General features: G+C 40.4%; 2 protein-coding genes across 8 annotated transcripts in view; both read right to left on the reverse strand.

Moving 5' to 3' along the window:
- The window catches only part of LOC113015326 (myocyte-specific enhancer factor 2D homolog), a 34,174-nt gene extending 27,203 nt beyond the window's left edge, over positions 1–6,971 (reverse strand). For all 5 annotated transcript variants that reach the window (XM_026157326.1, XM_026157330.1, XM_026157327.1 and 2 more), the window contains exon 1: positions 6,747–6,971. The gene's annotated coding sequence lies outside the window, so the exon portion shown is untranslated. The remainder of the gene's footprint in view (positions 1–6,746) is intronic.
- efna3a (ephrin-A3a) overlaps positions 1–25,385 on the reverse strand; it is a 400,882-nt gene that overhangs the window by 337,997 nt on the left and 37,500 nt on the right. The window lies entirely within an intron of this gene.

A 25,385-nucleotide genomic window follows, 5' to 3' on the forward strand; every position in this document is an offset into this window, starting at 1 on the left:
GGTTAGTCATTCATATACTGCTGCATGGGCTGGGCTGTAGTTACATCGTAAGGTTTTAAAAACTGAGCTTAAATAAATGATTAGCGGTAATAAAAGCCGAGGGAGGTCAACAGTGATCACTGACTGTTTTAGGAGCTTTTTGAGATCAAATAGAAGAAAATACATAACATTAAACATATTAACAACACAAAAGCCATATTAAACGCAGACTACTTTAGGCCCGGAAGTAGGATTCGTCGCGTCATCACTGAACAACCGGATAGACTGATTAGTGACCCCTTGGTGACCTCTAGTTATTAGGGCCAAAAAATGATTATTCCTCAACCAGTTAGAGAGTGTTGCTGGCAGCCTCATTGTGAAATTGGTTGCAAAGAGGTATATAGTGTTGCACCAAAAACTTCCTTTTGGTTGCTTTGGTCAATAGCACGTTGCCATGGTCACCCTTAGCTTGCAAACTTGTCCAAAAACATTTGTTAACTACTCACGGAGCGGTAGTGAAACTTGAAAAACAGCAGCGCAAGCCCAAAATGATAAGCATTAGCCTTCAAAATAAAAGCTGACGAGTAAGCATTTCCCACGCAAACTACAGGTGATCAAAGCATTTGCAAGGAGGTTTTTGGTGCAGCACTGTATACCTCTTTGCAACCAATTCAACATTATGACTACCAGCAGCCTGCAAATGGCTTTTAATTTCCACTGAAACCACTGAAAGCCCCAAAATCCATGAAGTTATTACTGTTACATTTATCAAAAGGTCACCCGTAGTGACTCGTGGTTTATAAGTGCATAACAAAACAGAACACTAAGGAACCTGTGGTTAATATTTTAAAATCTATTAAACTGTGGTTAATAGAATAAATTCATTCATTCTTAAAACAAATTTAATGCAGTCCTCCAAAGGACTAAAAACGTAAACGTGACGTCAGTCAAGATAATTGTCAGTATGATTTTCTCCAGGATTCAGCCCTTCAGGGTTACTCAGTGACACCGTGGAAATAATCAAAGTAATTTTAGTTTGAAGAGCAGGCCTTTGGGCTTATTATCGGCTAATGAAGACATTTACTGGATGGTTTACAAGCCTCTGAAAACTTTATTTTAGTTTTTCTTTCACACACACGTTTAAAAACACATTTTTGGCAGAAATCCTTAACAACTCCACTGTAGCTCTAATCTGCTACTTGGGAAAAACATAGATTTGAGAATGAAGTGACTTGGCACTTTGTGATTGTACCTGGGACACCCGGGGTAATGAGCTTTGTTAAAGGGTCGATCTTATAACAGCTGCAGTACTTACAAATATTTAACTGCTTATGTATTTACAAATACATAAGCAGTTGGCCACTTTTACTTTGCATGATAATGAGTTAAAAGTCATTAAGAGTCACATACTGCACAGGTGCACTTATCCTATCTGCAGCGAGAGCTTTTAATTAATCTATATTACATTCGGGATGCACAATTAATCATTCATTAATCACAGTTTTAGCAAGAACATTTCATTAAACTCAGTCAGGTGCAATGCTGATGCTTTGCATTTATGGGAGCTGCCTGGTGTGGTACATTAAATCAAGCGCTACCCTGAGCTGAAAGGAAAATTTGTTTTGTCTATTAATTAGTGGAAGGACAGAAAATCCTGGTATTTCAGAAAGTGCTGCTTTTCTTTGTGATCTTACTGACAACAACAGACAGTCAATGGACCGAGTTCCAGCAATCTCTGTTATTTTAAAATCTATGTTTTTATGTAATAAAAAATATGTTAAACAGATTTCATCACACCTGTGAAATGGACCCCGAAACTAACCTGTTCTAATCTCCTTACGGGCCTGAAAATTCACAGCAAAACTACTTTTCTTTCCTCAACCAATTTTATCTTCAGCTCACATTTTACTAAACACATTACCTAAACCCCATTCTCTTTCCTACATGTGGGCTCGGCTCTGTGGCAATTGTGTTAAGTTTTCCCTCCAGTCTTGACCCTCCGCATCCGAGCTTTCCTGTGGGACTGTTGTTAGGCCAGACGGAAAAAATGAAAACGCCACTGGAGTGCACATGGGGCTTCCCAAAAAAACATAACCCACATTTTAACAAATGTCCAGACTGAGAATTAACTGGTGAAAACTCAAACCAGAGCTGCACCTATGAATTCATACAAGACGTCCTGATCGTGTAAATAATTAAACTGGTCTTTTTTTTACTTTGTTCGGTCAACTTTGAATTTCTTCTACCGCCACCTGAACCCACAGCAGCTGCTATCATTTCTTTTCCTCAATTTATCCATTATGACTTTTCTGCTCGCCAGCCAACCAATTTTCTCTGGAGATGAAAATAATAATCTCACTGAGCGGGTCAGGTGTGGCCATACAGTGTATTTTCACTATCACTTACATTCATTTAGTCACAGCGGGCTGTGACGTGCCCCCGTACCCGTGTCAGCTCGCATAAAAACGATTCCAATCACTTTTAAATTCTGGCTTATACGGAAGTGTAAGTGTTTTTTTGTTACTCGATATAATGCAGATTCCTCATAGATAAAGATATCAGAAACAGCATCCTTGGTTTTAACACACTCTCAGCTACAAAATTTTAGATGTTTGACTTTTGTGCTTTGTTTTCACTTGATGATCATCTTGTTTGCGCTCGCTTTTTACTTTTGCTTTCACTCACTGGTTAGGTTTAGACAGCAAAAACTATGTTGTCTGGTTGTGTTACAGATTGTGGTCTGAGTTAAAATACAACCCCCTTCACAACACTAGCATTACCAACTGAATAATGATGGTTTGTTTAAGTGTATCGCTCAATAGATTCTATGGTTCGTTATGCACCAATACTAAAAAAGACCCGTAGTGACAAAAAAAAAGTAATTATTTGATGCAATGGAAATGATAACAGCAACTTACAGCAATATATGGAAAATCCACATATAAAAACAGGAAATTAACACTTCTATAACAATCAAACCAATGTGACACATCAGCCTCCAATGTGACATCTTCATATCATCATGCTTTGCGTGACCATCTGAGCTTTTAAAGTCTTTTACAGCAACACCAAAAATCTGCAGCTTTGTGAAGCTGGGAAAACACAGAGTAATTACCAATCAATTAATGGGCTGATTGATTAAGCTGCTAATGAGCTAAATCTTTCCAAGTACCTTATGTGTATAAACAGCAGTAGTGGCTGCCATATCGACACACAGGTTCATCTTATTAGCTGTGAATCCGTTCATGAGTGTACCTACTAGTCTTTAATAGCGTCAGCATCATCATCGTTGTCAAGTCATAAAAAGTGCTCAAAATGTCATGTTTTTGCACGAGTCCTTTGCTCACAAAGCCTGCAGTAATAATAATATTACTATTACTGCTAATATTGGTGTCCTTTATTAAACAACCTTTTATGAAGGACCTTTTTAAATACAGGCTAACAACTAATCCAATAACCCTCGAGCCCAAAAAGCTACTTGACACATACAGATGCATGAGCATTAGGTGCTTTGAGTTGTGCTTAGACCAAGCTTTCCGTATATTAAATCTATATCCACAGCAGTGTTAATGGATCACTCAGCAGCTCTAACAATTACCACAACACGACATGTAGAAATATCCCACAGCTAGAGGGGAAAATGATTTTAAAAAATGCTCTTCCCTACTGACTCTGCTAACTTTGGCACTGTCAGGCTACAATATTATCTTTGATTAGTCGTGAATTGACCATAACGGGGCGACGCTGCAAGGCTTCTGTCTAGCCTTCCTCTCCCCGACTGCCCTCTGCATGGCTGCCCCCTCATTATTGTAATTGACACGTTCATCCCTCCTCTTCCCCCTTAAGGCGCGATGGCTCAATTAGGAGGTGGCCGGAGGACTGATTGGACACTGAGATAACGAGATCACCGCTGGGCTAAAACTGAGCCCTGCAGCCAGTCGAACCAATCTCGCTCAGACGCAGGAAGCCAATCAGCCAGAAAAGGCGCAAGTCGATCTAAAAGACACTATTTAAAAAGTCTGTGACAGTGGCAAATGAATGACTTTCAGCTGGACCAGGTGTGCCTCATCATCGTAGGAGGAAAGGCATTTGGTCACTCTGGTTAGGAAAAAGAAAAAGAGCCACACATATGTTATTCGAATCATGCAAGTGATGCTTATGCAACCCTTGAATAGTCTCCTAATGAAGGGTGGCGCAATCAAGCTCAGGGTAGGCATCTGCCTGTTTTGGAGTAGTGTAATTAGTGACAGTGACCTTTAGCGGATTACGCACTGCCCAATGAAATGTGCCAAACCCCTGAGATAAATGGTCGGAGCCTCAAACGTGACTAGCAATGGGGTTTGCCCGGCTCCCAGACAAGGATTCAGTACTTGATGGCCTTAATGGCTCAATCTCCCACAGCCAAAAGGTGGATAGAATTGATTTACACTCACAGTTTGTGACTTTGCATCCACCTGACAACATAAGGCAACAACACATTGATTATTAAGGTGCTGCATAGAAAATCTCAGGCAATGGAGAAAAATCTCTTTGTAATTTCTAAAGTAGCATCTTTAGGTTTCATATAGGACCAAGAAAAAAAGCACCATTTAGGGAGCTGAATTCAGGGAGTGTTTCGCATATCTGTCTCCATTTTTTCGTGACTCAACTCCTCAATTAACCACCTAATTGCTTTAGGGCTCCAAGCTTTCCAATTTAAATAAAGCTGTTTTTTTTAACGAGATTTAACTAGACACTGTCATTTTAAAAGCAAAAAAATATTACTAAGGACTCGCATATGTTGCCAGTTTAAACCCTTGTGCATTAGGACAGTGTTACACTGTGTCTTCCTATTAAATGAACTTTACCAAACAAGTCAATGTCTGACCTTCCAAAACCTTCCAACTAATATTACTGTTTAAGAGCAAAAAGCATTAGACATGTAAGTAATAAAGTCGTAAGAAGATATAAAGAAATGTCATTACTCTAGCAAATTATGCTTCTAAAGCAAAAACAGCCAAATTTCTTAGACCTGCCTCAAGCCTTAATAAATTCAATGTGATGAGGTGTTATTTGAGTGGAAAATTATTGCAATTTTAATGAGCTTTCAGTTCAAGGCACACTAAACACAAAGGGAAACAAATTAAAACTATCCTTACATGGATGGACTATTTCAGCCAGGTCAGAAGGACAAAACTTGCATGTAATCACTGTGTATTATTATTAAAACTGGAAAATTCCTAGATTTGGATGGATATTGCCTAATTTTATGTGCCACCATTGCCTGTTTGTTTGGTCACATCTTTACCACATCTAGGAGACAAAAGCTTACATTCTGACAGCCCAAAGGGTGCTCATAACCTAAGAGCACGATGCTATCTTAATGATTTGTTGTTGTGAAGAAACTATTTCATTCCGTTCAACTTGGCAACCATTACCAGCATTGTCAGCTTAAATCCTAACCCCGAGGTGGCAACACGCTTCTATATCAATGTTGTTTTCCTCATTTTAATCAGATATTTCACTTGAAGATAGCAAAGTTTTTGGCCTGCCAGCATGTTGATCCTGCTGCCAGGCCAGCAGAGGACCAGGACTGGGAAGCATTTGCAATCCAAATAATAATGTGACATTTTGAAACATTTAAACATGAGGATTTTGTGCTCAATCCACAGCATACAGTACACATCACGATAAACGAGAAATTATGTGTAAAATCTGTGCTGATGGTCAGTGGGGCTGCACTACCGAGGGATGTTGATATGAATCCATCTGCAGGGACGCCTCACAGCGGTGGATCACCCTGTCAAAGTGGCCTACTTATAGCCCAGCAGCACTGGCATCTACCATAGGAGGGCAGAGAAAAATCATGGCTGCACGGGCCAGCCTCTCTGCTAAACCACATCAGAGCCCCAATTTCACTGGAATTACTTTTAAGTATTAATAAACAACGCAACAAAAAAGACCACACAAATATGGACATTGTAGTGTGACCACTGATTGTTAGCGCTTTTAAATATTATGTGCATTGTTCTGCACACACGTAAACCAGTGCAGGAAAGTGAAATATATTTTCCCTCGGGCTCCTGTGAAGAGCTAAAAAATAATTTAAAAAATAATAATAAAAAAAATGCAGCAGCAGGGTGAACAGCTTTGAACAATAGCTCTCCTTTATGTGCACTTGGACTGTTTTCTCCTTAATGGCGTTAAACTAATAACCGTGTGAGATCTGGTGTGTGAAGACCACATTAGGTTAAAGTGGATTTTTTCCCCCTTTTTTGTTAACAAAGTGGGTGCAGGAGTCCAAACTGTCTAACCATGATGACAGATGGGAGTCTGGATACTGAGGAGGCCCACTGACGGCAGACAGGTACCCTACAGGATCTAATCTGACATGTTGGAGGCAAAACCTAGTGTCAGATCCTCGGTTCGTGCTTTTTAAAAGCCTAACGCAGCCGTTTAGGACACCATAACTACCGGAGCCAACATGGAAAGCAAAGGACGAGCTAACGTTGCTCTACACAGGCCATTTCACAATTTTCTAGTTACGAGTCCGACCGACAGCCATTACCTTCCTCACTCTCTCCATATAACTCGGCAGGGCGAGCTGGAGTACGCACTACTTTTAATCATATCACGGATATTTCATGTTCACGTGAAGACTGGGTATCTGTGTGATATAACACAGTAGTCTCGCTTATTACTTTTTTGTATTTAAATAATAAAGCAAGCAGGTCTGCACCCGTGTGAAGGAAAAAAGACGCAGGAAGGAAATGTATCACTCCACTTACCCTGAAATATTGCTGATAAACACCGAAAATAGGCCTGCCACTACCGGCTCCAGAGGTGACCCGTGTTAATTAAGAAACATTAATTATGAGCGCTGAAGCGAAGTCTCTATTTACATGAATCCGCGGCATTTTATTCCCTTTAATGTTGATGTAACTATACTATCCACCCAGGCGACACAGCGTACCCAGTGTACGATCGACGTCATTGACATTAGCACGTGATCGACGTGACGCTCGTCCAATTGGGAGCTGACGTGCAAACTTCTCGTCCAATCGCAGACGAGTGGGTCGGTCTGCGGGAGAGGACATGACGGAGGTGACGGCCATGTTCTGCAATAGTGTTGGTATCCCTCCGCCTCAGTATTTACCTTTTGCATGATTTTGCATGTGGGGAAAATGTCACTGTAGCCCCACTGTGCCCTGCCTGCTTTCCATAAGAGAGCCCGCTAGCCGATTTGTTTTTCACGTCTGCAATCAACACAGCCCTGTTAGCGGCGAATAACCGCCTGCTGCGGCATGTGAAGGCTGTCAAAGTGGGAAATGTTGAATGTTGTGAGGCAATTACCGCTTAAATTGTTTTCACCTCAAGTGCTTCTTTTCTAACGGTATACCAGACGCTATGATATCAGACTGGTGAAATGTCCACGTATTGTTTAAGAGTAAATAAAGGGACACGTGGTGAAATCGGTGAGATATATGTGACAATAATATATGTGACATATGTGACATATGTGACAATAAAAGTGATTTGATTTGATTTGATATATACATATATAAAACAGACCACTTCATAAGGTACACCTGTTCAACTGATTCTTAACACAGATATCTAATTGGGCAGTTACGTGGCAGCAAATGAGTGCATTTAAACATGTACACATGGTCAAGATGACCTGGTGAAGCTGAAATTGAATCACAGTGGTGAAGAAATGTGATTTAAGTGACTTTTTTCAATGTGGGGTGGCTGTTGGTGCTAGATGGGCTGTTCTGATTATTTCAAAAGCTGATGAAATGCTGGAATACTACATCCTGATTTTACAGAGAATGATCAGAAAACATAAAACAGGCTACAATCTGCGCTGCAATTCACAGTTAGACAATTTTCTGTTGCAACATTCAGACAGTAGGTTCAGAATTTGCTATGAAAGTATGAAATCATTCTACCTGTTCAGGCAGCTGATTATCACATTAAGCATCATTTATACACCACAGCGTGAGTAATGTGGCTGACTGTCAGTCCATTGCCACAATGTACCCATCTTCTGATAGCTGCTTCTAGTAAGATAACACACTATGTCACAAAACTCAGATCATCTCAAAGTGGCGTCTTGAACATGAAAATGAGTTCACAGTACTCAAATGGTCTCCACAGTCATAATATGCTGCTGGGATGTGGTGGAATGGGAGATGCACATCATGGATATGCAGCCAACAAATCTGCAGCAGCTGTGTGAGGCTATCACATCATTGTGGACCAGAATCTCTGAGGAGTGTTTCCAGCACCTTGTTGAATCCATGTGTGCCTAATAAAGTGTCCAGTGAGTGTATAGACTACATATTATAGCCCAGCACACATGCACTAGTGCATATATTTATAATGTGTAAGAAGTGTACACATAATAAATTATCCATTGGAAAGAAAAGGACTTCTGTGTGCAGAGTAATTTCTGGTGTACAGTATTACAGGGCAAAGCTGACACGTTAGCGGGCCGAGGGGCCTCATCACCTTTGAGTACCTATGTCAGTCCCCCAGCCAATCTCCACACTTCTTCACAACATAAGCATGGCATTGAATGTTTTCATACTGAGTTCTAACAAAAGACAGTATAAGATGTGGACATAGCCACTGTGATTCACCTGTTGGTTTGTGAAGTCCAGTTATTAAGCCTCCACAGTGGATCTGAAAAGTCATTGGCTAATGACTTGTGATTGACAAGGCATTAGCCAGTGGGCATATCCTGGATAATCCCCTATAATTTACAAAATGGACTTCATGTTTTATTCAAAATGATTCAAAACTGACTGCGTTCTGTGTTACTGAGATCACAGAGGAAGGGAACTAAGAGGACCTCTGCATAAGTATTTTTGCAACCGCAAGTGTCGCCCCCTGGGAGCAACTTAAAAGAATGCAGGTCTAAGGCACTTCAGCATTGGTTTTATTTTCAGAGCCAGGAGTCATACATCTTTTATACTGTCACAGGGCCCCTCAATAATACTCAGCGCTCTTGCTATTTCAGTTCTTTAGAGATGCATATTTCTGAATTAAATGTCAGTTAATCAAATTACCACAAAGTCATTGCTAAGCAATGCAAGCCTCCTGGGCTCCCTGCGCAGCAGCTGTCCACTTTCCATTTAAAGCCCTGAATACTTATTAGAGCATTCTTTGCACTGCAAAGGACTCTCGCATTCCCTGCACAGATACTATATGGTCTACAGACCTTTGAATGTATACACGTTGCTTGAATTTTGCTTATATTTTTTTTAATTTTAGTTGTTTTACTGTGGCACCTTCAAAGAGAAAGCCTCTGTTACACATGGGGTTTGAATCATAATGACTACGCACTTTGTTACATAAAAGTAAAAATCCTCTGTGCTGACTTTGACAGGTGTAAAACAGCTTACTACCATGCCCAGCTTCATTTAAATGAGTTCTGCAGGCAGCAAGCAACAGCAGCTTGTTAGCTTGCTGGCAGCCGTATCCATCCTGTTCTTGTCAATGAAAAATCCTGACAGGCTCTTTAAGTAAGTCTTTCAGAACAGATAAGGAGAAACCTACTATTCTTGACATGTTACTGCTGTTGAGCCTTTTAAAAGAGGACTACATTTGAAAATATATAACAGAAGTGCCGCTGCATTATAACTTTACACAAGCACTGGTGTCTGGTTGGATGATGATGAAGCTGTCTTGGTCTCTACCTTTGCTCTCAAGGAAGAACTGAAAACACGAAAGCTAGCGCTGTAAGAGAATCTGTAACGTTTTTACTGGCGGAGCGATTCAGAGGTGACATAAACAGCACATAAACATCGAACAGAGGTAGGAGGAGGTCAGCAGAAGCTCATTTGCAAATTTTCGCCCTGGGGCCTACAAATGTGTTAACCCAGTCATGGCAGTTGGCAAATATATATGCTGCCAGTGGCAAACCAGTGGGTGAGGTTCATCCTGTAAGTCAGATCACATTGATGTGCATGCGGATCTCTAGAGAGTAAAAAAAATCTGCATTTCTACTAATGTGCTGCCCACATCTTTCTTCTTCTTCTTTCCTCTGCCTTTCTAGGCAAACTCATGTCCTAGTTTAAGAACATATGCTGTATCAGACACAGTGCTGAGGCACTACAGGGAATAGAGGATGACAGAGATAAAACAACTGACACCTTGGAAATATGCCTCATAAACGACATTTTGGATTAGAAACACAGTATCAAAGGCTGAGATAAATTGTTCAACTCAAAGCCATAAACTTCAAACAAGCATCACGCTCAGATCTAACAAGAACCAGTACAGACCTGACCATCACTATGGACAAGGAGAAAAGCAGAAGAGCTGTGCCGCAGGAGGATGAGAGAGCCCAAGTCGAATGGAGAAAAGACAGCATGTTAATGGACTTAAATCCACCAAGAAAAGCAGAAAGGGGGTTGCAGGAATCCTGTGATGACCTGCAGCTTTTGAGGAGCACATAGAAGCTACCTGGATAATGCAGAAGCTCAAGGTCTGCAGCATAACAGTGTCCAGAGACAGATGTAAGAAATGAAATGCAGTGCAGAGGGCAGAGAGATCTGGCTGCATGAGAAGGAAAGATTCAGAAGTAGAAAGGCTTTGGACTCCAAAAGAAGTTAAAAAAAAAAAAAACATGTAGGCATCCGTTAAATATCCGATAGTAGCTAAGGAAAGCTTAGATTAACTGTTTGAACTTTTTGTTACAGTGGCTGCACATTCACTGGTAGAGCAGGTTAATTGTTTGGATGCTTGTTTGATCCTCCAGCTTCTGCTCTGCAAGTGTCCTTGGGCCTAAATCGAATGTGTGGTTATAAATCCATGAGTTTTCAGCAAATATTTGAGCGTGCGCACAGTGCAGTACACGCTGTAAACAAGCCATAGTGTTCACATGTGCAACCTGAGCAAAGGCCACCATAACAAGGCAGCCTATTGTTTGACAAGCGCGTCTCCATATATATAATCTGAGTTTACCGGAGGGGGTCATCTTATCCCATCAGCATGCCTGGAAATGTGCTTTACTTTCACCGCGGTAATGACAAAAACAAGCCAAAGTGCTCTCCATGCAGGTCTGCCCCACTCCGCCGCCCACACGCACACATACACACACCTCTCTCCCTCCCACACACACTCCACTCTGCCATCATGTTACTCTTTCATGATTTCATTTCAGCATGGAGGCTATTCACAAGGGTATTCTCTAGTACTCGCTATAATTTAGATTGAATTGCTGTGATGAGAAATAGGTGCAATTCTTGGTTCTGTTGCATAGAAATATGAGGTGCCTGTTTTTATGGAAAACAAGACCAATGTAAATATCAACACGCAACCACACCAAGGTTGTTATAGGTGACAAAACTTAACCTAAGGGTGAAAACATTTTAGTCACCTGACACAAAAAAAGATGTCGTTTTAAAAATAGTGTTGTGAAATAAAATAAAATAAAACCACGGTGTAGGTGTCTTTAGATTTATTTTCCATCAGTTTGATCAATTTTGTCAGTACAAAGAAAAATAAAGATTAAAGTCTTGAGCCACCTTTTATTCCTTTATATTTTCCTAGGAAAATGGAAAATGTGCAAACATACATGGACATACTGAGTGTACTGCTGTGAAAAAGTATTTGCTTTCCTGATTTCTTAGTGTTTCGCATCATTGTCAGACTTAAATGTTTCACATCACCAAACAATTTTCAATATTAGATCAAGATAACACGAGTAAATACAAAATGCAGTTTTTAAATGATTATTTCATTTATCAAGGAGAAAAAAGATCCAAGCCTACCTGGCCCTGTTTGAAAAAGTAGCTGGTCCCCTTGTTAAATTATGAATTAAATGTGACTAACCACATTTTTGGAAAGCAAGGCTCAATTTCTTAGCCACACCCAGAGATTACTGCCAGACCTACTGAATCAATAAGACTCTAAAATAGAACCGGTCTGACAATTGAGGAAAGATCTCAGAAAGAAACACATCATACCATGATCTTAAGAAACAGCTGAGAAACAAAATCATTGACATCTATCAGCCTGGAAAGGGTCACATTTCTAAGGCTTTGGGACTCCAGTGAACCACAGTGAGAGCCATTATCCACAAATGGAGAAAACTTGGAACAACCCACACAGGAGTGGCCAGCTTACCAAATTAGTCCAAGAGCACCAAGAAGAAAAAAAGAAAACCACTGCTGACCAAAAAGATCCCTAAGACTTTGGTGAAAACATTCTTTGGACTTATGAGACAAAAGTTTAACTTTTTGCAAGGTTTGACTCCCCTTACACCTGGCATGACGCTAACGCTAAGAGTGAAACATGGTGGTGGTAGTGTGACGGTCTTGGGCTGCTTTGCTGCTTCAGGACCTGGATGACTTGCTGTAATTGCTGGAACTGTGAATTCTGCTCTCTACCAGGAAAATCTGAAGGAGATAGTGCAGCCATCAGTTCATGCCTTAAAGATCAAGCTCACTTTGGTTTTCCAGCAGGACAATGATCTAAACACACAAGCAAGTCCACCTGTGAATGGCTCAAAAAAAGAAAAACAAAGGTTTTGGAGTTGCCTAGTCAAAGTCTGGACTTAAATCTGATTGAGAGGCTTTGGCATGACCTTAAACATGATCTTCATGCTTGAAAACTCTCCAATGTGGCTGAATTAAAACAGGAAGAGTGGGCCAAAATTCCTCCACAAAGATGTGAAAGACTCATTGTCAGTCATTACAAACACTTGATTGCAGTTTTTTTGCCAAGGGTGACACAGCCAGTCATTAGGTTTCAGGGGCAATTACTTTTGACACAGGCTTCGATAGGTTTTTTTCCCTTAATAAATAAAATCATCATTTAAAAACTAAATTTTCTTTTTACTTGGGTTATTTTTATCAACTATTAAAAATTGTTTGGTGGTGTGAAACATTTAAGTGCCACAAATATGCAAAAAAGCTAAGAAATCAGGAACCAGGCAATTACTTTTTAACTGTACTTAAGGTATCTGCTGTGATTAGTATTGAGCTAAATCAGCTAGGACTGAAGTTAAACATTACTATCACACGTCGACATGTGAAAAATGATCATGCCTACTTATTAAAACAGTAAGATTTTTTATTTTATTTCATCATTACATAAATATATTGTTAATAAACATCTGGTACGAGCCCCACTGCTACTCCATGATATTCATGTCCCCTTCAGGATGAACCGAAATAACTTCAGCAATCCTTTCATTTCCCCTAAGTACCACTATCTTGTTAAATATACTCACCTGACAATTTAATAGGCACACCTTAAACTGCGTTGGAGCCCCTTTTGCCTTCAGAACTGTCTGAATTCTTCATAATAAAGATTCAACCAGGTGCTGGAAACATTCCTCTGAGATTTGGGTCCATATTGAAGTGTCAGCATCACACAGTTGTTTCACATTTGTTGACCGCACATCCATAATGTGAATCTCTCCACCACATCTCAATAGTGCTCTATTGGATTGGATCTGATGACTATGGAAGCCATTTGAGTACAGTGAACTCATTGTTATGTACAAGAACCTAGTTTGAGATTTTGTGACATGACGCGTTATCCTGCTGGAAGCAGCCATCAGAAGATGGGAGCACTGTGGTTATAAAGGACAATATAAAGGGACATGTTGAGATCATCTTCATCAAACACAAACATCACTAAATTCATTATACTGCTGCCATGTGGCTGATTAGACATTTGCATTAATAACGCAGTTAGTCAGGTGTTTCGAACAAAGAGGCAGGTAAGTGCATATTTTAATTTAATAGTTTGAAAAACAGTAAAAAGTAATTTACTCAAGATGTCAGGAGACAAAAGTATTAAGACAAAATCCTGAAAACCAGTTTTACTGGAAAATGGTCTCAGACAAAGAAAGAGACAGCCCGGCACATTTCAGATTTTCTTTTTCTGCCTGCATGCTCTTTCTCCTCACAGTGGACTGTTCCCTGCTCTGAGTAATGAGGCCCAAACAAATGACACCATTAGGTAACTCTGAACATAATATGCTCCTCCAGCCTGCCCTCACTATATTACTGCAGGGAGTTTGTGTTTTTCATAAATGTATTTTCGCTGATAAATGCACCCATAAATGTGCCACTCTACAAAAAGAAAAATCTCATAGCTCAGAAGTGATTTCACAAGATAAAAACCACAGCATTAGGACTCAGCTGTCAACAAATAAACAAAAACAAATGAACATAAACCAACATAAAGCAAAAGCATCTGACAGGACAGCCAGAATAAATCTTCATTATCTTTTAATAATTCATAACTTTTATACCTTGATTATTTCACATGCTTTTAGAAGGCCAAAAACATTATGTTTGCACTAAAATGTTAGAATGACAGTCTGTATGTACAATACAGTGCTCTGCTGTATGCATTTTTTTACTATTAATCTTTTCTCCAAAAGAAGACCTGAGACTTTAGTTTTCGGCTGCAGTGTTCCAGATATTCCTTTTAAGCCATCATAGATAAACTGGTTAAAAAAATCTGATTTATAAAAAAGAGAGTGAAGGAAGTGCTGCATGACTCCAGTGGCTCTTCAGAGGATCAGACAGGAGCATAGCGAATGAAATCCAGGAAAACCTGCTATTATAAGTGATGTAACCACAGAAAAGTAGTGAGCTCCTCTGACATCTGGTAGAATATTTACATTTACTCTTTGATCAGATTGGTGGAAAAAAAAACAAACCCAGACCAACATATATGTCTTGATCAGAGTCTTGATGATAACAAATTGTCTTAGCAATCTTCTATGGTTATACTTACAACATAATATCTTAATGCAAAGGTCACAGTTAAGGGTGACCACCACAACCATCAGATGGGTCAAGTCATTTTTGACAGATAGACCACAGTGTGTTAAGTGTTGCAGTATTATTTACTTTTACTGCTAACACTTGGGCAGTGTTACATCTCGTGTTTTATGTAGTCTATATACTAATGAATGTATAGCGCTGTGCAAAGGTTTTGAGCCATCCCTCATTTGTTTTATTAAATGGGAAATAGGTGCAAACATACATGGAACTAAAGTATATAAGGCAAAAAAACTGAGTTAATAGTTTAAAATCCAGTATTTGGTGTGACCATCTTTCTTCTTCAGCACAGTCTGAACTCTGTTAGGCAAGCTTTCTTGTAATTTATCTGTTTTCAGGAATCGTTCTCCAGGCTCCTTGAAGGACATTCGCAGCTCTTCCTTGGATGTTGGCTTTAAAAATTACAAGAAAGTCTGGCTCCTTGGAAGCAAAATGTAAGGAAATAGAGGGTTGCTCAAGATTTTTGCACAGTACTGTTTCACTGTCTGTAGTTATTAAGAACAAACTAAATAAAATTGTAAATATGGGCAGTAAGATTGCAGGTCACCAGCAAAACAGTATGACACAACTTTGTGAGTCCTGCTGGGGAAATGGACGACAAATCCTAAGTGATGCAACACATCCTCTTTGTAGTGAATACATGCTACCATCAGGATGGAGGTAGAAGATGCCAGCTTTGCAAGCTTCTTCTACAGATTTGTTATACTTTGAAGCATAGCTCTGTAATAAAAAAAATCCAAGCAATTATAACACGTGTTGCTTGTATGAAATTGTGTTTCAAGCTTTGATTTTCTTTTCTCATTTTTGCTCATTTTCATAGTGGCTGCATTTGTCTGACAGCTGGCACAAGGCACAAAAATACTGCTACACACAAATTTCCCAAGTTTTCAGAAAAATGTAAAAATAGTCTATGTTGAAACCCAAAATTTTAAAAATCTTCATTTGGTGTTTTTATGATGGTGTTGCTGAGGACTGGTGTTTATAACACTCTAAGAGCTTTCAGATGGGTTGACATCTTGTAACACAGGGCATTGCGAGGGCACTGGATTTGCATCATTTTCATACTCGTTGAACCACTCAGTGACACCTCGAGCTATGCAGGTTGGATCACTGTCACCCTGATGGAGAAAACTCCCGTTAGTAAAGACACTTTTCATCACAGGATCAAAAGTGATCACTCATAACAACTTTGCAGTCATTTGCAGTGACCCTCCCGAGTGAGGGGGCAAGTGAACCTAAACTATGTCGGCATAACACGGCACCAGGGAGAGCCAAACAGTGACTCAAATAGTGAATAACAAACAAAGCCAAGAAAAAGGGAAAAAAACAGCTGAGGGCCTCCATCCTTAGATGACAGGAAAAATCTCACAAAGATGGAGAAAACTAAGAGTGTAGGAGAAGTGCCTGCCTTCTTTTCTAGCCTCCTCTCTGTATATTTGACTAAAACACATGCAGCAGTCTCCTGAGAGCAAGAGATGTTGTCTATACTGTCAGCCTGTTTATTTTCTCTGTTTACGTGTGTAGTGGACTAGAAATGTGGAGGATTTTTATTTTTCTTATGTAAACTGAAGGTCCAAAGATAGAAGTTCTATAGACTGTAAAGACTGTGGCCTATATAAATAAACCGATCTTAGTGCATGCATTGTGGTAATGTGCTGTAACAAAGATTGTAGAGCAGCATGAGCAGCCCAAACTAGGAATCCCAACAGGAAGCCTGTTGACTGATAAGGAGCATTAGTATCCAGATTAGCCTCTGTGATAACCAGCTTTTATCTCCCCAAAGTGAATAAGAAGTACACTTAAGGAAGATACTGTGTTTATGAGTGTCTACATTACAAATTCGATAAAGTGTTCAACAGCTCAGGAGCCCCTAAAGCCCCCAGACCATCATTTACTCACTTCCTCCAACAGAAAACCACATCAGTGAATTATTAATCCATAGCAGCAGGTCATAGACCTACGTGCTGTGACCCTGATCTTAAAGAAGTAATTGAATTCAGTTCTTTTTGTTTGTCTGGTAACAATCAGCTCAAGGTAATGCTTGTTATTCACAGCAGTAAGTCTGAACATTGTTCTTTATTTGCTTTTTGCTATTTTCTGGCATGTAGACTGTTGCAGTGGTGATGCTCAGCATTGAACAGCTTCAAACAACAAGTTTAATGCATGTACAGGTGACCCCTGACTGCGCTAAAGGTTTGGTTTTTTCTACTCTTGTACCTGTCAGATGTATGGGACTTCCCTATATGCTCGTATTAAGCACACAGCTGTAGCTGTGAGCATAGAAGCTTCTCCACATGCTGTTTGTGAGAGACAGGCAATCAGAGGAAAGTTAGCTGAAAGGGGAAGGAGCTAATACTTTCAAACAGTGAAATAAATAACCGAAGAGGTGCACTGAGGCCCGGTATAGGAAAAACAAGTATTATTTTGGACTGTGAATCATACAAAGCCACCCAGGACCAGTTCAAAAAATAAAACCATGGCGCTTCAAATGTGTGTAGTAAGTTCTGTTTTGAGCCCAAGTTAGTTTCTGCTCATTTTAGTGTTGTGGATCACCTGTCAGAGTACAAAAGTACTGGATTTGCTGTCACAGAAAACTATGGACAGCAGTAAAAAGCACACTGAAAAGAAAATGACTTAAACAATAAATGTGAGCCTGCAACAGTCTATGTGCTAGCGTGATATGTGGCTGCAACAACAAAAGTTTGCCTAGGAGCCCCCCAGGTGGTTAATCCAGGCATATGAGTGTATGACAGAAGTACAAGGTGTGTTAGCATTAAAAACTGCAGTGCTTCAGATGTTGAGGGAATTGAAGATTGCTTTAAACAGTTAGTTTCAGACAGTTTTTTCTTTTAAAAAATCTACTAAATCTACTCTTGGCTCTATGTGATGTCAGTGAGAGTGAATATCCCCACTATGGCCAGTAGGGATATAAACATGCTATATAGATAAAATTGTATTGTATTGTATTTCAGACACACAGCTTTGTTGTGAGCGCAGAAGCTCCTCCCACATGCTGCTCAAACCTCCTATTTGTGAGGGGCAGCCAATCAGAAGAAGTTAAAGTTTGCTTGTTTCAAACAGAGGATAAAGCTATAAGTACTATCCTGGTGCAACGAGTACATAAGAACCTCCTCACCTCTGTTTTTCCAGTGGCAGGGAGGGGTCCACGGAGCAGGCCTCGGTTTCAGAGCTGCTGCTGGAGGTAGAAGATGGCAGCAGGGCTGGATTGCAAGTTATTTATTAACTGCATACACAGTTTTTATTATCCTGAGGAATCAAATCAAATTAAAACACCCCCTTGCCACCCTTCCATGTGCGGTGCAGCATCTAGCCGAGGCCAATAATGAATACCGCCTCATACCATCTCCTAATGGAATTGCCTTGTCTTGGAGTTCACTGCTGTGACACTGGCTCAGCAGTGGCAAAAAGATTACTAGAAAGATTAAAAGACAGAATAAACCAGAGGCTGTGCATGACAGGCAGACAGGCCCCAAGATCACACATTAGATAATTGGTGCAAGAAGAAAAAAAAATCCCCTCACTCCGTCACTCCTCTGTTTTCTGCTGGGGTTTAGAAATGGTGGGCAGCAGATCCCCGCCTGGCGTGCTGTGACACCTCCACAGTAAAAACTGTTTGAAGAGGCTGGAACAAAGCCTGTGTGCTGTATGCTGTGTGAAAATGTTGCTTTTGTGGGCCTAGTGATGAGTCTAAATCCAGTGGCGTAGTTAGCAATTCTTCACACAGCTGGTTAGATTCGGGAAGGATGCATTGTCGATCCTCCCGAAAGAAAGACACACAAAGACAAACATACACACACTTTTTCCCCCTCACTCCAAAACAAACATCTTTTCACTTCACTACACATGCAAGCTTTATCTCTCCCCCCACCCTCCCTTTTTTTGTGCCAGTGCATCTTTTTCTACTGTATTTTTTCCACTTTGCTCACTCTACACTATCTTTGTATCTATCTACAATGTGTAGTTATCTCTTGCTCCATCTCCTCCCCTCTCAGAACAGCCCAGCCAATGGCTTTTGCCCTTTCATAATTCATGGAGTTGTTCTTATGGCTCAGGCAGCCATGTCGGATGTGAATCTCTGCGCCTCAAAGGCTCACTGAGCCTACACCACCTCAGCCAGGAGGGTTACCGCATGAGCTACTGTGCTCAGGTATCATACAGGACCAAATCAACACGCTCAGTCACACCTGAAACATCCAGCACATGCAAATTATCTGCTTTTGTTTAGACTTGCACACTCTATACCACCTTTGTTTTGACAGTCGATTTGGTATGCCTTTATGCACCGAAAGCTAGGTATGGGAAAAAATCTAATTATACGATTTATCACCTGTCAGCAGAATTGTATTGTGAGGATTAGACTGTGTTATGTTATTATTATATAAATTGGTAAGTTTTCACTCACTTTAATCAGGTGGTAGTTAAAAAAATCAATCGTTCAATTCATGCATACTAAGAGTGTAAGTGCTGAAGTTAAGTTTTGTTATTTTATTTGTCATTTTACATTATGCTGTAAATATGACTGACATACATTGCCATAAATCTATACCTCTTATTTCTAAGGCCAACTGGAGCAACGAGCAAGCAAATCTAGGGAGGTTAACAAATGAAAAGAACATAGTATGTCTTAGCAAAGTGTCAACTACTGCATGCAAAGTCTCTGGAAATCTAAGCATGCATTATTCTCTTGTTCTGATGATGGCTATCGAGACCGTTGCCTAACACTTCAGTTCTCCCGAAGGTGTTTAGGTTTGCAGCTACATCAACCAATCATTCAGTGACCCCCTCATGTCCAACAGATCTGGTAAATTTACATTGTTATGTCCAGAAATCCCTTTCATATCTGAGATAATGTTGGTAATATGTCTCCCAGGTGGAGACATAATTAAAAAAAAGTATCAGCCTACAAAAACTTACGTATCTGGGTGGGTGACATGTTTTCCTTCAAAGTGCATACTGAGCACTTCATGAAAATGTTAACGGTTATTGTGTTTTTATTATCATAATAAGACCTTTCTTGGATAAAGTTCTAGATAAAGCCTACAACAATGTAGGTATCTGGGTGGGTGACACTGGGTAAAGTCCTTTCTTATCTATGCAACTTTTTAACACCTACAAACAACTGCTATGATTTTCTCCCCTCCACATGTCTCATCTTTTTGGTACCCAGGAATGATTTCTGAGCTTAGCAGAACAGTGATGTTTTATTTTGCACACTGGTCATGAAGTAACCTTCAGAACAAACTAAACCTGAATGTTTTTGTCCACCTGTGGCAGTTCAGCGCTCTTACCAAGAACAGCCCAACTGCTATTTCTGAGCTGGACTTGTATGTTATGTTATCTTACATGTTCTTTTTAATTTGATTTATTATAATTATGTGTATTTGTGTTATATTTGTGTTAATAATTTTTGTAACCTTGTAGCGCTGCTCCTTCTTGGCCAGGTCTCCCTTGAAAAAGAGATTTTAATCTTAAGGGACCTCCTGGTTAAATAAAAAATGTATAAATAAAAATGTCATCCTAGAAGAGACTACTCTCATTAGGAAAGAGATATTTCATCATAGGGTAAAGGTGATCAATCAGAACAGCACTGTATTGATCCGCCTCATAGCATAACAGAGATACTGCATGCTCTCACTGGAAGGATCGAGGGTTCAGGTTTTTCCTTTAATTTGTCACATATTCGTACTATTGTCTGAAAGTATTGTGGGGCACGACAGCAAATGAGTTGTATTTATCACAAAGAGCAGATATAGAGCAACATTAGCAATACTTTTATCTTCTGTTTTTGTTGTTGCAATATTTTCAACACTTAACAAGAAAAACACGAGTGGAATCGTAGACTGCATTTAAAATGGTAACCACCATGATGTCTCCCACTGGTTATTGAAATCTCATTGTAAAGCTTTGACCTGAAACCAAGAAACTAAGGACACTGTTTGCCCTGTGAAGTGTAAGATATCCACACTCCAAAGTCTATTTTTTCTCCCACAGAGCCCATAATTAAAAATAATAATAATAATAATGATAATAATAATAATAAAAGAAAAAAGAAAAGAAAAAATGTTGTATTCATTAAGGCTTAAAACCAGTGACAAAGACCATGGGCTCCTCAGGTCTCACAGTCTCACGCTAAAGGCCCAGTCAAACAGGCCCACCTCCTGGTCAGTGACCCCTCCCAGTTGCTATGGAACCACCAGTTGCTATGGAAAAATACATTCCCCAACAATTTGGCAAGTGGTTGCAGGAGATGGTTTGCTGTCCCAAACATTTCTCATATTTTAGTGTTACGACAGTGTGGACATTACTCATTGCTTGGATTAGACAGATAAATTAGCTTTCTAATATATTTGACTCATAGCAGCCTTTAATCAAACGTTATAAAAATAACCCCTTGATGACATTTATTGTATTTAAATTTTTCATTCGTTCGTTCGTTTAAATGCTTAATATGTTTTATTGAATTCATTTTTTTTATTTTAAAGCACTAAATGTATTCCAGGCTTTACCATGCTTTTCCATGGGCATGTAATTCTACATTCATTTCATTACGCAGTGATTTTAACTGAGCAGCAGGGGTGGAATGTGACAAATTGTAATTACCATCATTACTGCAGCAAAGTCACTTTTTAGCAGTGTTATAAAACCCAATAATTTTACCTTTAGCTAGGCAAAGCATTTTGTGCTCTCTGCAATCGGGTGGAGACTTAAAGAAGCATATTATTTGAATGGATAAAAAATGGTGAAATTGCTAAATATCATTGTGATTGTTTCAGTTGCTAGCAGCCTGTAGTTTGCATGCAAGACGCTAAATTATCTGAAAACATTTGCCAACTAGTTGCTAAACAGTAATAAAACCATAAAGAGTGCAATGCAAATGTGGAACATCTGCTTTCAAGCTAAAATGTGTCGATTGCTGCTGCGGCCAACACATTTTATAAGGCAATCTGTTTTCAGATCTGCCTCTCCGGTTTGCATCTCAGCTTTTCAAGATTCACCACTGCTTGATGGTAGTTAGCAAGTGTTTAAAGTCTCTGCCTTGCATGCAAACTACAGTCTTCTAATGATCAAAGCAGTCACAGAGAGGTTTTGGTGCAGCACTCTTTTTGAAACTAGTTTCATACAGTAACCGTCAGGTCAAGAAGTACGCTTCAAGCACTTTTTGCATCCAGTGGAGTTACCCGCTGTCTGTGATTAGAAAGAAATCAGGTTTAGAAGCTATATCCAGTGTTCATAGGCCATCTGTGGTGGAAAGATGTAAAAGTGTTCAGCAGAACTGAGCTGAACAGCAGAGTCTGGTGATGATTCTAGATGGCTTCCAATATATTGTAAAAATAAAATATTGGGTAGAGTAGTTTAAAATATCCTGATATTTATTTCAACCTTATCCAGACTAAAACAGTAACTAACCTGGCAAACGAGCGAAAAAAAAGGCGAGAAAATAAAATGTAAATGTTCACACAGGGATAAATATATTTCAAATAATGAAACGCAACAGGGCATCCAGTGTGTTTTTGATGTAAAATGACAGATGTGACTGGTCAGTTGACTGGAAGTAGAATTAAGCTGCAGGCCGTTTGCTTCTCACTAAGCAAATCTGTGGGTAAAATGTTCCATGTGGCAAGACAACAAAGGATGTGTCTCTCTGCTAAACAGACAGCAGCTGAATACATCAGTATACTATATGTACACACACACACACACAGCAGTGCATCAACACAATCCCATTAAACACACACACACACCTACACTGCTAAGTACTCACAGCTGGGCTTTTCTTTTCTCACACACCCAGCCCAGATGAGTGACAGCTTTATGTACACACTCTGAACACACAGCCATACACAATAACACATATATTAAAACACACACACAGAGACGTTCACACCAACAGAATGAAAAGGAGACTCGTTAGCCACTATAATCAATGTTAATCACTGCAGACTCGCTTCACTGTCAAGACTGCGACAATGTGTGCCCGTGAAAGAAACACAGAGAAAGAGAGACGGAGCAAAACAGAAAGAAGGAGAGAGAAACACAGACAGACTGGGTGGAGCGGGGCAGGGAGAGTGTAAAAATGTGAAATGGTATCCAAAAATATACACTGCCCATGGAGCAGTGAACCCACTGCAGTTTTGATGTACTTTATCTTGTTTTTCAAGGTCTGTTTTCTTGGGTCCGTGTGGCTGAGCCTCGGTGGGAGATGTGGTCGGGCCCGGTTCGTGCCGACAGAGTTTAATTTCAGCCGGGGGACAGGGGGACAGAAAGGGAGGGGATAGAGGTCGCAGAGATGGGGGTATGCGAGAGGTAGCTGGGCAACAAGATAGAGAAGACGGATAGAAAAAGAAGAGATGAAGGAATATAGAGAGAAAGATAAGAATTGTGTCGAATGGCGGAAGTGCGCCCGGGCATGGAGATAGTGGAGAGGTGAACCGCTTTAACCGAGGCACAAGAAAGGAATGCAGAGACGGAGGGCGGCAAAGAAGGGAAAATTGAAAGATGTGAGAGGAGATTATTAAGAAAAGATGTGTAATGCAGAAATAACTGGTGACAACAGGAATGGGTCCACTGGATGCACTGTAAACGTGGAAAAATACACTGTTTTGAAGTTGGAGCAGGGACCGGTGGAGGCCGAGGTGAAGGGAGACTGACAGCAAAGAGCAAGGGAAGGAGACGGCAGACTGGGGGCAGCAAGTAACAGACAGATTGTGTTTATCAATATGTAATACAAATATGGGTGTTGTGAAATTGGCTTTGGCCTTCACGGTTTAACCAAAACTTTAGTGCAAAGCTTAGCCGCTTAACGGGCACCCAGCGGGAGCACACGCTGAATAGTAATGTCTGCAAGCGGTGATTAGAATTTCAGATAGAGACAGACGGGCCGCTTTGCCATGATTTCTGGGCCTAATGCAACGGGCCTGTGTACTGAGGCATTCAGGAGCTCTGAATGTGACCTTATGTCCGCAAAGATAGAATACTCTAACAGCCTAATGTACCGAGCTCTCGCTGTGTGGGTGTGTGTGAAGCATGACAGAGCAAGGCGAGCTGGCCATATTTAACATGCACAAACTGTAAACACAAAGGCGTCGACCTCGTGCAGAGGTCGCACTGCCTGGCATCACTTTAAATTAAGCACACACAGACGATCACTTCACATTTCAGTGAAGTTTGTCCATCTGCTGGAAATTTGATGGCTGTCAGTACAGAGGGATCAGCAGGAGAGAGAGAGGTGAGTGGTGTCAGAGTAACAAAGACAGGGAGAAGCAGATGGAGGAGCAGAGATCAGGAGAGGAGCAACCGACGGTGAAAGGAAGCAAAGAGAAAGAACAAAAAGAACGAGAAAGAGAAAGAAGGAGAATAGAGAGAACTTCCTTCTTCCATTCTTGTCAGTCTTTATGATTATGTTCCTCGCCTCCTCTCCATCAGCCACAGGGTAACCTTCAGCACAAGACCCAAGTAGGGATGATGAATTGAGATGAAGAGCAGAGAAAGGACGAAGATTAGCAAACACGGACGGATGATGAAAAATGACAAATGGATGGAGAGTGAGTGAGGGAGAGAGTGGAGTGAAGGAGGTGTTAGAGGAGAAAGTAAAAGTGGAAGGAGGAAAGGTGACATTGGGGAAGAGGGGGGCGGAGTGTTGAGGAGGGCAAGCCGCTGGCTTTTAGCTGGAGGACGGCCACAGGATGACATTAGAGGAGCGCACTTTGGCTGCTCCTGCTGGGAGGTTCTGCACATGGGTACACACTAACACGCAAAGAGAGAGGCGGATAAACAGACAGACAGCCCTGCAAACGCACACGGGAACACACACCACGCACACACACAGGTGAAAATAAGCACCTGGCGTTGCATACTCATGCCTCCTAACCTGTGGGGAGCCCACCCTGCTCACCCCCTCCACTTCTAGTCTAGTTTGTGCGCTGGCCTGATAACCTTCATGGCAACTGGGCTAAAGACACACTCGTGGTGACAGGTCTGAATACCTGGAAAAACAATGATAACTTGGCTTCAGAGGCTCCTGACAGTTACTTACCAAAAATAGAGCATGTGGCATGTTGTAAATAAAAAAAACACAATTGCACTGAAACAGAGTCGTATTTTAGTGTTAATTTTATGACAGTGTGGAGACCACTCATCGCACGGGCTAGACAGATAAATTAGCTTGCTAATATATTTGACTGATACTGGCCTTTAATTAAACAGCACACATTAGCCAGCCTGTATTATAAAGTAAAGTCATCATCTTCTTGTCCCTTCACAGATTCTTAGAAACACACCATAAAAGAAATGATGGCATTTATTTTGCTTTCATTTTTCATCCATTCATTTAGATTTTATATGTTTTATTGAATTCATTTTTTATTTTAAAGCACTAAATGTATTCCAGGCGTTACCATGCTTTTCCATGGGCGTGTAATTCTACATTCATTTCATTACTCTGTGATTTTAAGTGAGCAGCAGGGGTGGAAAGTGACTAATTGTAATTACCATCATTACTGCAGCAAAGTCACTTTTTTAACAGCATTATAAAACACAATCATTTTAACCTTTAGTTAAGCAAAGCATTTTGTACACTCTCTAATCCACTCC

Source organism: Astatotilapia calliptera, chromosome 22, assembly GCF_900246225.1.
Source record: "Astatotilapia calliptera chromosome 22, fAstCal1.2, whole genome shotgun sequence".
NCBI lineage: Eukaryota > Metazoa > Chordata > Actinopteri > Cichliformes > Cichlidae > Astatotilapia > Astatotilapia calliptera.